Source organism: Hordeum vulgare, chromosome 3H (genome assembly GCF_904849725.1).
Source record: "Hordeum vulgare subsp. vulgare chromosome 3H, MorexV3_pseudomolecules_assembly, whole genome shotgun sequence".
NCBI lineage: Eukaryota > Viridiplantae > Streptophyta > Magnoliopsida > Poales > Poaceae > Hordeum > Hordeum vulgare.
In genome coordinates this window covers 607,045,165-607,051,128 of record NC_058520.1, presented here as the reverse complement: position 1 = coordinate 607,051,128, position 5,964 = coordinate 607,045,165, and the positions used below count along the sequence as shown (strand labels likewise).

Sequence of the window (5,964 nt, the reverse complement as noted above, 5' to 3'; positions counted from 1 at the left end):
TGTGCCTTTTCCTGTCAGCCTACCCTCATACCGAGATTCAGGAACACCAATCGGCTTAAGGTCAGGAAGAAAGTCCACACAAAACTCAATGACCTCCTCTGTTTCATAGCCCTTGGAGGTGCTTCCTTCTGGCCTAGCACGGTTACGAACATATTTCTTTAAGACTCCCATGAACCTCTCGAAGGGGAACATATTGTGTAGAAACACAGGACCGAGAATTCTAATCTCTTCGACTAGGTGAACTAGGAGGTGTGTCATTATATTGAAGAATGATGGCGGGAACAACAACTCAAATCTGACCAGACATTGGACCACATCAATCTGTAACCCTGATAGACTTTCTCGATCGATTACCTTCTGAGAAATTGCATTGAGAAATGCACATACCTTCACAATTGCCAGGCGAACATTTTCCGGTGGAATTCCCCTCAATGCCACCGGAAGCAATTGCGTCATAAGCACGTGGCAGTCATGAGACTTTAGGTTTTGGAATTTTTTGTCTTTCATATTTATGATTCCCTTTATATTCGACGAGAAGCCAGTCGGGACCTTGATACTGAAAAGGACTTCAAAGAAGATTTCCTTCTCTTCCTTAGTAAGAGCGTAGCTGGCACGCCCTTGAAACTGTCCTGGATGCATGCCATCTCTTCCTTTATGACGTTCCTGGTCCTCCCGTGCTTTCGGTGTATCTTTTGACTTCTCATACAAGCCTAGGAAGCCTAGAATATTCACGCACAGATTCTTCGTCAGGTGCATCACGTCGATTGCCGAGCGGACCTCATGGACTTCCCAGTAGGGTAGCTCCCAAAATATAGATTTCTTCTTCCACATGGGTACGCGCTTATCAGGGCCGTTAGGAACAGGTTGGCTGCCAGGACCCTTTCCAAAGATTACTTTTAAATCTTTCACCATATCAAATACTTCAGCACCAGTACGGATGACAGGCTTCCCCCGGGGTTCTGCCTTGCCATTGAAATGCTTGCCTTTTTTCTTTAAGGGATGCTTGGGCGGAAGAAAACGACGATTGTACGGGTACACATTCTTCCTACATTTGTGAAGATATATACTTTCTGTCTGATCCAAACAGTACGTGCATGCATTGTATCCCTTGTTTGACTGTCCTGAAATGTTACTAAGAGCAGGCCAATCATTGATGGTTACGAAAAGCAAGGCTCGAAGGTCAAATTCCTCTTGTTTGTGCTCGTCCCACACACGTACACCTGGTTCGGCCCACAACTGTAAAAATTCATCAACTAATGGCCTTAGGTACACATCAATATCGTCGTCGGGTTGCTTTGGACCTTGGATAAGCACTGGCATCATAATGAACTTCCGCTTCATGCACAACCAAGGAGAAAGGTTGTAGATACATAGAGTAACGGGCCAGGTGTTGTGACTGCAACTCTGCTCCCAAAAGGATTCATGCCATCTGTACTCAGACCTAACCATAAGTTCCTTGCGTCAACTGCAAATCTCGGGAAATCTCTCTCGATTTTTCTCCACTGCCGACCATCAGCGGTGTGCCTCAACTTATCGTCTTTCATACGATCTTCCATGTGCCATCGCAACAACTTCGCATGATCTTTATTTCTGAACAGACGTTTCAACCGTGGTATTATAGGAGCATACCACATCACCTTGGCAGGAACCCTCTTCCTGGGTGGCTCGCCCTCAATATCACCAGGGTCATCTTTTCTAATCTTATAGCGCAATGCAGTGCATACCGGGCATTTATCCATATTCTCGTACTTCTCACCGCGGTAGAGGATGCAGTCATTAGGGCATGCATGTATCTTCTTCACGTCTAATCCTAGAGGGCAGACAAGCTTCTTTGCTTCGTACGTGCTAGCGGGCAATTCGTTTTTTCTTGAAAGCATCTTCTTCATCAGTACCAGCAACTTTTCGAATGACGAGTCAGTCACACCGGTCTCTGCCTTCCACTTCAGCAATTCCAGTGTGCTACCCAGCTTCTTCTGGCCATCTTCACAAGTTGGGTACAACAATTTGTTGTGGTCCTGTAACATCTGCTCGAACTGCAACCTCTCCTTTTCTGTGTCGCAACCTCGCCGTGCATCAGAAATGACCTGGACAAGATCATCAGCGGGCTCATCTGGTTCCCGTTCTTCATCCTGATCTTCTTCTTCATTGTCTTCCATTGCGGTATCAACATACTCAGGGAACATAGATCGGTAGTTGTCATCATCGTTCTCTTCTTCTTCATCGTCGTCTTCCATCATAACCCCTCTTTCTCCGTGCTTGGTCCAAACATTAATTATAGCCCGACATAAAACCGGACCGAAGCAGGTGGCTCTGAATGACTCTTGAGGAAGTGTAATCCTTCTCATTCCGACATTCAACACATGGACAAAACATAAAGCCACCACCATGCTTGTTCGCATCGGCTGCATCTCGAAAAGAATGCACGCCTTCTCTGTAAGCGGTTGTGCGTCGATCACCGTACATCCATGGATGGCTCATCTGTGTTATACGACAGTATATCAAATACAATCACGATCCTAAAAATTAGTACCGCACGGTCTAAACGAGGAAATATAGTTGCTAACCTTTTAGAATAAGTAGAAATAAAGAGGAAGAGGTTTAAGCGTGGCTCAGGCATCTCATATCGTAGTTGTGTTCGGTGAACTGAAGCGGCATCGCTCTAACACACATTTCAACAAACACCTCTAGTGCATAAAAAAAAAGTGGAGAGGTAGCACACACCCACAATCCTCCATCCAAGAAAAATGCAAGGAAGAGGGGAGAGGGGGCTGTGCTATATATAGGCAGAGGACTTTAGTCCCGGTTTGAGACACAAACCGGGACTAAAGGTGGCGCACATGCGGGCTGCCCACCGCGTAGCCCTTTAGTCCCGGTTTGGGACACGAACCCGGACTAAAGGCTTCTTACGGACCGGGACTAAAGCTTCGAGGAAGGCATTGAGAATTGGGGCGACGTGGCCGGGCCTTTAGTCCCGGCCAAAGGCCCGTTTTCCACTAGTGGAAACAGAGGAGAAAAGAGGGAAGGAAGAAAAAGGCAAAGTGTATGTTTTGGGAAAAAAGAACTGCAAACAATAATTGACTAATAAATTCGTAGCAAATTGTTTATTGTCTGGATCTTATTCATTTTTTCCAGCTCATGATAATAACCCGATTTACGGAAGTACAGAGGAAGTGGAGGGAGGTAAATATGCACAATTGGCTCTGCACTCGTCCATTGTTTTGAAGCATTTCCAATTGCCGATACAACAATAGCATTTATGTTCATCTGGGTTGCAGATTGGTATAGTTGCAGACTTTGTGCACCACGGAGGAATACGCTCGCCATTGACAATGATGACTTCAACTATAAAAGTTTATAGACAAATAAACCATAAATATTCAAAACAACTAAAACAAATAAAAAGAATAGTAAAATAATCGATCGATGGGTAAATATGCGTGCCACTTACACTGCCCTTGAATAGCGAAGCATACGATAAGAAGTAGCAACAGTGCGTGAACGCGCTTAGTGCAGTCTCCCATGATGCAGCCAATCGACCACGACTGCAATATTTGATCTGTTCCAAGAACGACAGGATGTGTCCTTGTTTGACCTGCGTCCTTGTGATCCATGGTCCATATATATAGAGGAAGAAACAAATCTTTTTATTTTTTATTACCATATATCGTTGGTAATTAATGCATGATACCCTTATCTTTTTATTTATGGTATGCACGATATCCTTCCAGTACTGTAGAAACGGTTATCTCTTTTCTTTATATAATATAATAAAGTACGTAGTGTTTTTATCGTCTGTTGTGGCTATTTTACAAAAAAAAGTCCCTGTCATTTTTCATAATTCCATCTGTTAGTAACAGCCGAACCTTTTTTGTATTTTTTAGAAAACCCTTTGATGTTTCAGGTAATCAACCCGCCCTTCGTGTTTAAGTCAGCCGAAACGTTTTTTTCGTTTTAACAAAACAATCCCTGACTTTTCAGCTAATCAATCCACATTTTATCTAAAACAAAATTATCCATACCTTTTAAACCGTAACTCCGATTTTAATATGTTATATATGAAATTTGATTAAATAAATATGTAGAATCTAAATAGGATGTTCTTTTTAGCTGTTGAATACTCCTTAAATATTATTTTTGGTGCAAACTTAATCTGTAGTGCACGGTCCTTTTGTTCTCTCTTTCCGACGACGATACGAATTGCAATAAACATTCATTAAATTAAAACCAAATTGAGAGGAAAGAAAACATCGTTAACCACACATGCACACCTTTAAAAAATCTCATGGGGAGAAATAACATATTTCTCATCTTATTCCGAGTGACTGTACAAGCGTTTTCGTTGTGTGAGCACTGATGCCATCGTCGGCAACACAAATGTGATGCCATGTGATAATGTATTGCGTTCAGAGCGTGTGTTATTTTCTCTTCTGTTGCAACACATGGGCTCTTTTGAAAAAAGATACATACATGGTATTGTCTATCGTTGTAGTAATAGTACCAGTATAAAAGGTTACTATTTACCGCAAATTAGTAGCCCGAAATTAAGTTGAGTATCCAAAAATCACAGGCTGACAAATCAGGTAGAAACCTGACAAGTTTACCAAAGTTGGAACCCGTCTTGAAGGACCTTCACATCCTGGATGTTGCACCTTCCCATGTCAAGTACATCTAGTAATGGGCTCATGAAATAGGGGCGCTGCTATAGGTTTCATTGAACCTAAGGGTTTCTGTCATATACGAACACACACACACGAACATGCACAACATTGTTTTTTACAAGGCTATTAAAAACGGGCTTGGGCCTTGTGGCACAGTATGTCAGGAGCCGGGGTATAGACACCTGCCCGACCCGACAAGAATCGTATGGAAATGCGATTAATATGGGCTTGCTGACGGATAGGCAAGTCGGCTAGCGGTCATACTAAAAAACACTAGTCATCCTGTGCTAGTCGTATCTTTAATCACTGAGAGTTTGCGAAGGATACCGAGTCCCGACTTCATTAGGAGTATTTCATTTTTGATTTACTCTACATGAACATAGTGCTTAGTGTCTGCATATTGCTTTGTAGATGGCACATTCAGCTCTTCTTTCCAACTTTTCTTTGAAATCCATCCTGGAAATGCATAAACTAAATGGAACACACTTTACTACCTGGTATACAAATTTGAGAAAGTTTCCCAAGCATGATAAAAAGAACATGATCTAGAGGATCCTTTTCCAGAGGGACCTATTGATAATGTTACAACCGCGGTCCTGAATACCCACAGGAAACTCGTTGACTAGTTGAATAAATTAGTTGTCTCATGCTAGCTTGTATGGAGCGTGACCTGCAACAACAGTCTAAAAGCATTGAGGCTTTTGATATGATCAAGAGTCTCAAAGGCATGTTTCAATTGCAGTCTAAGACCGGAAGGTTCAATGTCGTGATCCTTGATTGACTGTAAGCTAAAGGAGGGTGATCCACTGAGCCAATATGTGACCCAAACTGAGGATACCCTGGCTTGGCACTTTGAAAAATCCGGCGTATTCACAGTTCGGATTGCGTACAGATTAGCGGCCTCCCTCCAAAACCAGTCCAATAACCCAGCCTCAAGCTCTACTAATGATGCCGACGACCGAAGCATTTGGGATATCATATGGAAAGCGAAAGTTCTTGAGAAAATTAAGATTTTCGGCTGGAGAGTTGCGACTAACACTTTGCCCACAAAGAAGAATAAATGGAAACGTGGGGGTCTTCAGCGAACTACTCATTCTCTAGGGAGGGAGGTGGGAGCGAACGCTCTGATATTCATGTGTGGGATCCCACGCCCCAAAGTGTTCATGCAAAAAATGGTTATGAGTTGACGTCAATCCAATAGTATTTCCGTAAAAGAAAAGGATTAGAGGAGATAAACGAAGGAGGAGAGAGTAAGGGTGTGTTTGGTACGATTCCCAATCTGGCATGATTGTTCTCCTCTGATACA

General features: G+C 42.8%; 1 long non-coding RNA gene across 1 annotated transcript; it reads right to left on the bottom strand.

The window, feature by feature from the left end:
- Positions 1-3,074: 3,074 nt before the first annotated feature.
- Positions 3,075-3,577, bottom strand: LOC123441060. Its single transcript, XR_006630400.1, has 2 exons — positions 3,449-3,577; positions 3,075-3,342 (listed from the first exon to the last, which is right to left on the bottom strand). It is a non-coding gene; the product is annotated as an uncharacterized LOC123441060 (long non-coding RNA).
- Positions 3,578-5,964: the final 2,387 nt, after the last annotated feature.